We start from the raw sequence: 12,062 nt of genomic DNA on the forward strand, positions 1-12,062 counted from the left end.
AGCAAAAAGCGAACGAAAGATGGAAGAGAAAGAAATAGAGATGGAAAGAAATAGAAAAAGAAAGAAAAATATTGGCTGTGGTTTAGCTACGGTTAAACCTAGTGTGAAGGGATAGCTGAATTCGATCATTTAAGACATTCAGTTTACAGCGGACGTCTATCGCTACCGCTGACTGGTACCGCGCTGATCGGTCCCTGCGTACAGAGACTGCCGGCATTTGACAAGAACGTGGCGCCATATGTCATCATCAGGGTGATCAGCGCATGTGTATTGACGCTTACGCGGTAGTGCTGAATTAAATATCTTTGCTGACGGTGTTGACGCAGAAGCGGCGGCGGCGCCGGCGGCCATCTGTGCTGCTAGTCGCTCACGCCTTGCAGCATCGTCGCGGCGGTATTTCGCTAGGCGCTCCTTACGCTGTTCCGGCATTTCCGCCGCTCTTTTGTCTTTAGCCCCATGTGTTCTCCTTCAGCTCGACACGCAATGCCTTTCGAATTGCTGGGTGCAGCCAGCCAATGATCGTAACGAGCGCGGCTGCTCAGTTGATATTCCTGAGTCCATGGCGCACCTCTATATATGCCCGAGATTTACGTCAGCGATCATGTGTCTCTCTACGCAGCTTCTCACGTGCTACGCGAATTCCAACATTCAATTGACATTTGACATTTCACCTCGACCTTGACCTTTGGTGGGAGCATATCTACCCAAAATGGTTGTAGCTTCAATAAAATGTCACTGTCTGCTTCCGATGACCTTCCGAAGGCCATCGGAAGCACACGGTGGCCTTGCCTTTACCTCGCGTAGTAAAGGCTCCAAAATAAACAAAGATAAGTTGACACGGGCAAGTTCGCAGATAGCAGGTAGTGTCACTGCCAGCCCTATACTTAATTTAGCGACGGACTGAAATAACCGATTTTCCAAAGATCAGTGGAATGTCTGCGGGGACAAATATCCATGTCGTCGCTTCAATGCTTTCTTTCGTTCGGGTAAAGCGCGGAGGCTCCCTGTGAGCGCTTTTTAACCTCGCGAAAGGCCATTAACGTCTCCGGAAGCCTCCTTTTCCCCCAGCCAAAGGGATTCATTTTGTAGGTGACTCAACCAAACCTAAGCGACGCAAGGGTTTAAGTTATGAGGTATAGAATGTGCGCTAGTATTCATGACTTCCATTAAAAAGCGTTCCTTTATTTGGTCTGTGTGATGAGTCGTAAACGATGGCTAATGTTTCGCTAATGCCTTACAACTGGCCTGTGTAAGCTCGTGTCTACATACGCACTTGCCCATAGGCCCTTTGGGGAGGTAGACAGTTCCTGGTTATAGTTATCTCGTACTGCAAATGTTTACTTTCAGAAAAACAAACATAACATTTTCTGCTTGCATTCACCAAAAAATACGTTATTATTTAACTCCCTTTAGGAGGCGTAGTTCAACTGCATGTTAAACTGTGTTAATGCGCACAGCTGTGCAGTGTATACTTATCGGTCTCGCAGGAAGTGCCTTTTAAAACCGTCTCATGCACTGAAATATATATCTTTGTCCAGGAAATGTAGTACAAGGTGTGTGCTCGCATGACTTCAGACAAAGATAAAGGACGAGCGCCAGCCGGTATGTGTAATGGGAAGCTGTGTACTATCGCAGGAAAAAAATATATATATATATGTAAGGACGTACGATAGAGTACTTTCCGCTGCATGCACAGCCTCTTTAGCTCTTGTTAGCATTTTACCATGCTACCATTGCTTGCTCACCTTTTCAAAACCTGCGCGGCAGAACGAGAACGTATAGAAACAGAGCGCTATAATTTTATTTCCAATCTTAGACCTTTAGGTTCGTTGATTACGTTTTTCCATTTTAGTCGCCTTCTGAGTGAGTTTTGCTTCTCCTGGCTTATTATATTCATGTGCGGTTCCACTATCTGTTATTACTCCCTAAAATAACACAGAAGTCACACAGGTAGAAAAATACGAGGCGACAAGAGAGGCAAAGTTCTTCTCAAAAAATCAAAAAGAAGAATAGTAGGAAAGAAGAAACGAGAGAAAAGAACAATAGAAAGAAGAAAAGGAAGGAAGCGAACAAATAATTAGATAAAGAGAGAAGTGGAAAGCGATGAAGCAAGAAATGGGCAAATAATTTAGAAACAATTTAAGAACAATTAAAGCAGAAAGATCCCAAACAACACACTCTCCACAAAACAAATCACCGCTTTTATGTAAGAACCACTTCGGACCATCAGTGACAGTCCTGTATATCTTTAGACACTTCATCTTCCCCTGATGCGTGTTTACGCTCTTCATGCCCTGCTATGTTTAGGTTTGTTTCACCTTCATGCTCATCGTTTGGTCCTTTCTCCTTTTGGCATTTTTGCTTGTTGATATCATTCTTCGTATTATCTCTCGCTTCACCTAATGTTTTCCACTCGCGGGTTTTTTTTCATCAAGGCTTATTTTTACACTTTAACTTTGACACCTTCGGGATGAACAAACTACAAAACTTTTTCGAAACAGCAACGTGGCTACCAGAGTAGAAACAAAGCACTCATTTCCGATGTTGCTTTGTGGGGCGAGGTGTCATCTCGTCCTGTTCCGTTTCTTCTAACGGGCAATGTTCACTCGAAAACACGCGGCCTATACTCCTTCCTCAAATGTTCGGTTTCATGTGCGTTGTTTGCCAAGGAATAAGTACTACAGGGTAGTCAAAGCAGCACTAGAAGACAGCCGCTTAACGATAAGTGTGAAGAGCTGAAGCGAACGTGGTCTATACGGCGAACCCCTTATGCCATAAATCGCTTCAAAACATCACATATTTCAATCGCTTCTGATGCACACAAAATCATTTGAGCCGATCTCGAAATAGAACGGAAGTAAGCTGAAAAAGAAAGCAAGAAGAAAATAACACACGGAACAGCTGAGAGTTGGACTGCGGCCTTGAGTTTTGAAGCTCCCGGAACACGGCCAGGTGCCATAAACAGGCGTCGCCCGGACCGTAAAACTATGCAATTATAACTTTCCCCAGAGTCTTATCCGGCTGCTTTGTGCGAGGCGCTGTTAGCCCTTGCCTCGACGTTATGTCTCATTCTCTCGCTCCGTTCCTCGCCACTGTCCCGCGTTTTATACTTGTAGACGACAATTTTGTTTTCCTTTTGTTTCCCTCTCGGCGTCGCGGCACTTCCTGGTTTACGACTGTGCTTGCACTGGAGGAGAGCGAATAAAGGGGGGAACACACGAAAGCTACGGCCCTGTAAAACCTTCTGGTATATTGAATACAAAACTATTTTTAACTTTTTTCTCCCACGAAGCGGTATACAGTTGTTGTCTAGGACGGCTAGGCTTCGTAACATGTCACGTGGGTCACTTTCGAGCATATTTAATTTTTCTGTTCTCGACACCATTGTCTTGCGTTTCTGGGCGATTACATCATTTCAACAGTACGATCTCATGTCAGGTTATCCCATGGGGTACTGTAAAATGCATGTGTCTATCCGCTACAACAGATAGTAGCCAGGCCCCCATAAGTATCTTACAGTGACAGTGGAACTGAACGTGGAGTTCAGATCAGAGTACCATTTTTCTTGTTCGTAATGCGCCAGCGAAGGTGTTTCATTTACCATGCCACAGTTGTTATAGATGATCGTATTGCTTACTCTAAAGATTAACAGGAAGACAAGCATCCCCATGAAAAAACCGGCCCTAGCAAGGATTACCAGACACACCAACAATAAACAACTCTAAATGTATTGAGCAACAGTATCACTAGGAATGTACTAAAGAATATTAAAACATGCTAAATTCTAAAAGAGTATCTCACTGGTTTGAATCAGCTGCGATACACTGCTTTTTAAAACTTCCTAGCTCAAGTTGCTTAAAGCTGCATGGACTCAAGCCAAAGCCTGTAGGGTGCATATTTTTGGTAAATGCAAAATATTTTTCGTGGACACTCCCGACCACCGCTGAATGACATTCGAAAACAGATATTCTGCTAGCCTTGTAGCCGTGACGGGCATGCTCAAAATGTGGCGAAATGAGAATGCAAACACTACGCATCATCAATAATGAACAATACCACTGAGGGTGTAAGTAAACGCAACCACGCTCCTATATTCTGTTTCATGAGCTATTTGCAGTGATACCAAAGGTAAGGGTGACCTGGGCCCCTCAGGTAACATTTGAATTATGTTCCCAAACTTCCACGTATTACAGTGTGCGTACAAGTGTGTCAGTCCTTACTGCTGAAAACAGGAGTGAAATTAAATATAGATAACAGAAATTCTCATTGGCGCTTGTAGTCAACTGCGCATCGCATCTGTATGTCTTCGCTTGCTTTGCGGTTGTCCTTCTTGACGAAGCTTATCTCCAAATGAATAACGCGATATTTTCGAAAGCAGCGAGGCATTGCAAACTTGTGCGACATACATTGCCAATACTTGGAACTCAATGCTAAGGGCCGTTAATTGATAACACTGTGAGGGATCTTTTTTGCTTCTGCGTACTGGTTTGGCTTACCAACGTGGCACATGTTCAGCGATGCGACCAGGGAACGACATATCGGAGACAGGCACTCAAAATTAAAAGATGACCCCTAACTGAGGTGTCCTTTTTTTTTTCTTGATTTTACTTTGAGTTTGACCTAACATTTAGTACAGATGCAACGGAAAAAGATTACCACATGTTACTCACGACCGCAGCGAGAAAATTGCGGGACGCGGGGCTATTGTAGCCGTATGTGCAGATAGCGAGAGTGCCAGGCACATTCCATTTTTCATAGTGGGGGTGGCCGACAGAAAGCAGCCCGTCTGAAAGCTTTCATTTTAAATGATAGCTTGTGCGCTGCTTATCGGTAGAATCACGTGCTAACGTTGGGGTGCATGACTCCTTTTCTTTATTTTTTTTTTCAGCTGGCGTTTTCAGCAGCGGTATTTTTTTTTATCAAAGTTTTTCCTCAAAGCCCACAGTTTTCTGAATGATAGACTGTCAATGGCTGTCAGCGCTGGTGAACATCAATGGCATCATAAATAAACATTTCGCCTTCCAGAGATGAGTTACTTTTTTGGGAACAAATGAACGCAGCAGTTCGAACTCGGAATTTTCTCTTTAATGATGAATTACCCTAACATTTTAGCGCAGCACGTGAAATAACGAAAAGCATAAAATTAGTTGAAAACTGTAAACAAATTAGTCATCAAACTGTCAACAAATTGCTCCCAAGTGAGCACCCAACCTCCTCAGCAACACTGCTTCTTGTCCGACCTGCTTTACCAAGGGTTAATATTTGGACTCTTGAAGCCTAGTCGATTGTCAGCATCCTTATGTTGTTGCAAATTTCATGGGAACTACACCTGCCTTTAAACTTTTTCTTTCGTGTGACGTTGGCACTGCCACACGTTAATTTTGACAGTGCATCCCCAACAAGTTTTTAAAGGGAATCGGTGATAAAGACCGTCGCTCGCAACGCCAGTGTAAAAATAAAAAAATAAAACGAGATTATATATTTAGCCAACTTAGCGTATGGTTTGGCCGATAAGAAATCGACAGGCGTTCGTTTAAGACGTTGCATTTCTGATGGGCCAATGTCAGGATGTGCTGTTTTCTACCGGCCACCCCCGCTATCGGAAATGGAATGTTCCTGGTACTTCGCTATCGGCGTACTTGGCAACAATAGCGCCGCATATGGCGATTTTTTTGCCCTGGTGATGATTCACTTGTTTCACTATGTTTTCCGTTGCAGCTGTACATGGAAATTACGACAAACCTTCGGGTCTCATCAACCAATGTGCGCAAGTGCAAACTAAATGGAACGCTGAGAACACGAAAGCACGTCGATGCGATCCATTCGTTAATCTGCTATCAACCGAAGCACTGAAGCCGGCTGCGATGTTGTAGATCTGGCTGGTTCTCAACCCCTTTCGGAAATCATTACACCATTACTTAGTTTTCAAATTACCGCATCCCATCCGCCAGTGCAAGGTAGAAAATCGTCTCACTCATGGTTTTTACGAGAAACGTTTGAAACCATTACTAGAATGGAAAATATAGTGCGATAATTTTTTTTTCAATTATTTTTACCGGCGATGCTTGAAATCATGAATGCAGTAGTTAGCACCATGCGATTACATGAAGAATGATGCTTGTAATTTAACCATCTGCAGAATTCCCACGCCGACAATCACAAAGCTTGCCTCTCTCACTGCTGTTTAAATTAGATGATCGTGCCAAGTAGTACACGAGCGCCCCTCTGCAACGTATGACCGTATTACCTATCCTTGCTCACACATGTACTGTCGCAATTGGAACTTGTTTGGTTTGGTTATAAGATTTAACATCCCAAGTGACTCAGGCTATAAGAGACAACGTAGTGGGGTACTCTGAAAATTTCTACCACCTGGGGTTCTTTAACGTGCACTGACTTCGCACAGCGCACGGGCGCCTCGCTTTTCGCCTTCATCAAAAAGCAGGCGCATCGCCAAATCGGAACTGTCAATGGCGCAGAATATATTTCAGGATAAACGAATGACAGTTTGATGGACGTGCAACCTATTTTCTGCGCTAATTAAAGCTGTAGGGTTGCAACAGTCAGGAATTCATCCAATGCTAGTTGCCTAGCGGCAAAAACTGAAATTGCACTTACCGCTTTATAAGCGTCAGATGAAGGCTGGGGAATTCTGCGTCCGATGAAGCTGAGCGCACGAATTGAAGAGGTGACAACGACAACACAGTCCACTGAATACCAGCCGGCATCTGTGCTTTGGCAATTGCTTCCTTGTCCGATGGCGACGTTCACACGAGCACCTAGCCCATACACGACCTTGTCAGGCGCGGGTATCCGAGGCCTGGATTTCTCAAGCAAGAATTCACTTGCAACAATTTACAAGGCTCCAGAAAAGCTTCTCACTAATCTCACAGTTCTTGTTCGGAGTCAAACATGTCACTCAGTTTCAAACACCGTCACGAATAACACAGAAAATAAAATCTGAGACACACGCAAACGGAAGCCGTGCCGCCATTGCAGCGTTGCGCCGTGGCTGGCTTCGGCCAAGTCTCGTATGTTCTCGCCTGCTGGCCTAGCGTAAGCATGCCGCCTTATCTTCGATCATACTTCACTTTATTTTGACCTTTTGCAGTCGCCGATTGTTCTCTTTTATCTGGACTACGCGCTCGTGCCCTATCGCGCGCTAATTCTGAACTTTCTCAGGATGGCACAATCGAGCATCTGGTCACCTGTTAAAGGCGGTAGAAAAGCGGGTAAAAATTGGATGGGGAATTGTTAAGTTACTCATTTAATATTACGATGCGACAACGCTAGCAGATCTCTAAGAGTCCTTTTCTGGATCATCATTCGCATTAATGCACTTTGCTATTCGGTTAATCAGTAATCCCTTAATTTGTTCTTCCTTAATATAGAGTCGCACGCTGCCAAATTATGTGCAAAGCCACCTGATAATTACATAAAGCATCCCTTAACCAAGTGTCCCTGCAGTGCCTAGGGGTAGGGTGTCTGGCTCGGAATGCAAGAGTCTTGAAAGGGTGTGTGCCGAGCTCACCTTCAAAAACAGTTAGCCTGCCGAGCAGTGGCGTGAAATCGGGAACCGGTACCCTTCGGTGAGCCATTCATATCATACCATGAACTCACTGACCATTACAACGGAATAAGAAGAACACTGCCACCACTCAATAAAATACTGATCAGACACCAGCAACTCATACGAAGACAGTTATAGACGGGGGGCATTCCCAGCACAAACTACGTATCAACATTCATAAATAAGGATATGTATTCCTTCCGCCGCTTTTGTATCGAAAAATACAACTTCGACTATATAATCTTGGCGTGAAAAGCTCATAAGCCTCCTTCAGAACTCTTGCTTGATCCTCTAAAGAAGCTTGGGATAAACTAAGGTCCAGCGATGACCCTTACATTCTGATTAAGGCCGTCGAATAAGACGGCGTCACCAAAAGTCTCCAAGTACTGCGGCCCACTAGGTAACTTCCCTCAATTGCCGATCCTTATTCACAATGAAGTTTTATCAGCTTCAGACGTGTCAGTACATGTGGCTGCAGCCAAGCGATTTTGACGAATGCGCGCTGTGCTTGAAAGTAGAAACAAACCCATTGGCATCGGAGCAAGGTTGGCTCGTTTTACTTACGGTAAACCATCTTATTGCCATATATGTACACCCTAATTCTGATTGGTGTGTAGAATGTGCCCCAAGAGCTTCGGCAAATGGATTTAAGAGGGAGCATTGGCGCGAAAGACGTAGGTAGGTAGGTTAAAATTATATTGATGAGCCTTAAAAAGGGTGTTACATTCTATAGAGTTGGTCTAGCTCTTGATCTGGGGTGGTGGCCAACATTCCATGACGTGCGGATACCTGTCCAGCCCATTCTACCAGCCACCTTTGTGAGGCCGGTTCGGAGCTGGAGACCGCCGGATCTCGGCAGCCTCTGGTTTGCCTTTATTCCAACTGCCCTATACCCTCTTCTGCCGTGAATAAACCGCCTTATTCAATAAGACTTTTTCCAACCTGCATAATGTCGCCGGACGAGCGAGTAAAAGAGCTTGACACTCTTCGTCCGACTCCCTGTGTAATCACTCAGTCCGTCCTCCATCACCGCCACCGGCCACACCATCTTGCCTTTTATTTTAACTGGCGGCGCTGGAGAAAATGGCCTCGAGAAGAACCTGGAACTCAGCGATGAAGGGTCGTGTTCGCACTCCATGAAAATAATGAGGTGCCACTACATTTTTCCACTTTGTTTTTTATTCCACGTGCTCCTACCCGTCGCATTAATCTCGTGCCTTTGTGCCATAATCCGTTGGGGCTAGTTTACTTATTTTTGCTTTTCTTTCCGCCGAGCGGATTAGATTTCCACACTAAAAAATATTTGCAATTTGTTTCCGGTGCGAACTGTGCTGAGTTCGCTAGGGCATTTTTTTTTCTTTCCTTGTTGCTTTCTGGTTTCGTGGTGTGCCGTCTTAGTCTAAATTGTTCTAAATTTGTCTACTCGGGGGCATTCGCAAAGGTTCTTCCAGAGGCTTCAGCCATCGCACCTGTTTGTTTCTCTCGTTGCTCTTAGAGACCGGTGATATGCCAGCCTAAGCAATTCTTGCTAAGGGCGTTAAATTCTGTTAAAAGGGTCATGACAGCTAACATTTGAGAATAAACTGATTTTTTCATTTCGCTCCTCACATGTTAAATTATAAATCCTCGAAATTTGAGATCATTCGGTGTATTAGATAGATTTAAAATTAATTTTTATTATTATCGGTATCAGCTTTCTGGTCTGGCAACAATTGGCTGTTGATGTCAAAACAAGATATCATTCCCATGTCGTCTGCTATTCGCGGTGTCGGCTGCACTCTTGCATGCACGCCGTGGATGGTGGTCACTGAGTTTTCTGTTTTTACCTTCTGCAAAATATTTTGTTCGCCTATTCTTTTCTTTGAGAAGCCTTCACTGTAATATCAGAACTTAGTGATCCTCCGACTTGTTTTGGGCTTCGTCTAGAGAATGCCAATTAGACCGAAATCGACAGGCTCACTCTGTATAATTTAAATATGCAATCAGAAGCACATTATTGTTACGTTATGAGAGTTAGCTTAATTTAGCAACAAACGCTCCCGCATATAAAAAGCCACTTGTCCAACATTTCCTTCCACCGTGTACATGCGCACGAATATGGTGAAGGGTTAGCGTTATGTTCCTGATTGCTGAGCTATCGCCGTCACTATTTTGGTCCGAATACTGAAAGTAAATCTCCGACAAGCATACCTTTACGCCAGAACATACTTTGCGACATTAAAGGAGCAGAAAAAACTTTTGAACGAAGCGGTGCATCTTGACTTGCTGTTATGTGCACGTGTTAGTCAGACTTAATTATTTTCGGTAAGTAAAGCATTTTGGCAAAACTATGTTCAGTCTAGTCGCGGCCAGCGCACGAAAGCATGTGCCGCTGCCGCCGCTTCAGTCCCATCATCGCAAAACCTAACGCGATTCGACTGCGGTTCACTGCATGCCCGCACCGAACAAGAGCCTCCCACTCGACGTATCCGTCTCGTCTTCCCCGCAGCCGCGCTCGTGACTGCGTCCAACTCTGGAGCCTTACCTTGCATTTTTCTAGTGCTTCTCCAGCAAATGACTCATGAGTGCTTCAATGTAAGAATACACCATTTAATATTTAGTGTGTGAATCCTAAACTTTAGCAGGAATGCGCCGATTCGCGAGATTATGACTCCGGCCCGGCGTGTTTGTTTATATAGCTTTTACGATTAGTGAATGTATGCTCCTCGTTCGAACGGCATAAAATTCAAGCGGAGCTAGCAATACCAAAACTATCCACTTCTTTTTTGCACCGGTTGCGTCCTTATTTCTTCAGAAACTACAATTGCGCTGCAAGAAGCGCCGTGGATGCCATGTCCCCGGAATGCGCCACCGGCAAGGAACGGCAGGCTAATTTAAAGCTTCATACCCTTTTCGTGGCTTACAATATTAGAAATATTGCGCACCAAATCTTGATCTCTTGTTGGGTAGGAATCGTCTATATTAATGTCAAATGATTACAGGCTTATTGATTTAAAATCCTTATGGCATTGTTGTTGTAGTTGGCACGGTAACCATTGGATGGTACGCATAAAAATGGGTGCTAATGGGTGACCGAGAATAAAGTTATTCAATAAAGCAAATTAGTTGCAGTTGGGGATTGAACACAAGATCTTGCATGCCAGATAGCCCTGCAACGCATAGGCAATGGAGGTTAGGCAACAGAACGATTGTTGTAGCTCTGACTACGCACTGATTGAAGATGATCCTTCTTGACGCACTAAAGCATTGCGTGGAAGAAACAAACTACATTTGGCTGAGAAGCCGTGGAAACTCGGAAACTCTCACCTTTTTTGTAGCGTAAAGACCTAGTCGAAGCGTGACTTTATATGTGGGCTGGTAGCTTACGCTCTCGCGTCATACCCTTAAAGGATGAGCTTACGTGTCACCAATAATGTAGCACCTTACACTGATAGGGCTTGATAGGGGAATAATGTAAATGGCAAAAGAAGCTTCTGCCGTTGCTTTCGCAATTGAGCTAGAGTTAACCAGAGCTAAACCACAACTATTTTTTTAATGTCATTTTTGTCACTTTTCTATTCCAAGAAAGACAAGCGAGAAGCCGGAAGGTAGTGCCCAAAATTTGAAAGCAGGCCAGTTTCTCTTGTTGGCATCAAAGCGTAGGCAAGTTTCTTTTCATGGATTCCCGATCTATCCTGCGGAGTGTTCACACGTTCACGCGTGAGCGACCACACCCCTGTAGAGGACTAGGCAGCTTTTGGTTCTGGTGGGAAATCTTTCTACTGTTACTTCTGTTTTTCGTGAAACATTGTTTCTTGCTTACTTTTTTTTTTTGCCTAGATTTCATCTGGGTGTTATTAGTTGTTCACTGCATGCAGACTGTTTCATACATAGAGAGACATTGGGAGCTCATGCCTGCCGCACATTGTGAAGCACTTTCAACCAAAGCCTTAAAGAATCAGTGGTAAAGGTGCATGTGCAATAAGCACTGTTATCTCTGCGCCCATGTGCCTGGCGACGCCCATTCTCGCTGCCTAACGGTAGCAGTGGTTTTGAAAGCACAGCGGTCGCGCGCTCCCAGCTGCCCTGTAAGTATTAAATGGCCAGCTCAGCATCTCAGGCCTCGTTCTCTCCTTGCCGATGCCACATGGACGTGCGGGTTTTCTCGCTTCTTCCACTACCTGTATTTATCGGGCTGCCTTGTGATAAATACTGATGGCCAACTGTGATTCGACATTTATCTGCCCTGAAGCATTTTTGTACGTGTCGCCTTTCCTTGAAGAGTAATAGTGCAAACGCTATATTTAATCGCCTATATTCCCGCAAAATGGGATGCTTTTTTTTTTTTTTTTTCTGCTAGTTGTGCTTCGATTATGATTGCATTCGCGTTTAACCGCAATCCTCACTTCTTTCATCTCCTATGTTCGCGTCCTCTATAACTAATACTTCTTTTCCTCCGAGTGAGATATTAATTCGCCGTAGTAGGGTGAGAGATAACGCAGCGCCAAATTTG

General features: G+C 44.3%; 1 long non-coding RNA gene across 7 annotated transcripts in view; it reads right to left on the minus strand.

Moving 5' to 3' along the window:
• Positions 1-12,062, minus strand: part of LOC146208280 (uncharacterized) — a 389,535-nt gene that overhangs the window by 237,345 nt on the left and 140,128 nt on the right. For 3 of the 7 annotated variants that reach the window (XR_014704696.1, XR_014704693.1, XR_014704692.1), the window contains exon 1: positions 6,619-7,037. The exons of 1 other annotated variant lie outside the window; for it this stretch is intronic. This is a non-coding gene — a long non-coding RNA (uncharacterized LOC146208280). Of the gene's footprint in view, positions 1-6,618; positions 7,038-12,062 lie in introns of those variants that run through there. 3 more of the 7 variants (XR_014704699.1, XR_014704698.1, XR_014704697.1) reach the window with 1 other exon arrangement.

Source organism: Amblyomma maculatum, chromosome 1, assembly GCF_055883805.1.
Source record: "Amblyomma maculatum isolate TAMU_Amacu chromosome 1, ASM5588380v1, whole genome shotgun sequence".
Taxonomy (NCBI): domain Eukaryota; kingdom Metazoa; phylum Arthropoda; class Arachnida; order Ixodida; family Ixodidae; genus Amblyomma; species Amblyomma maculatum.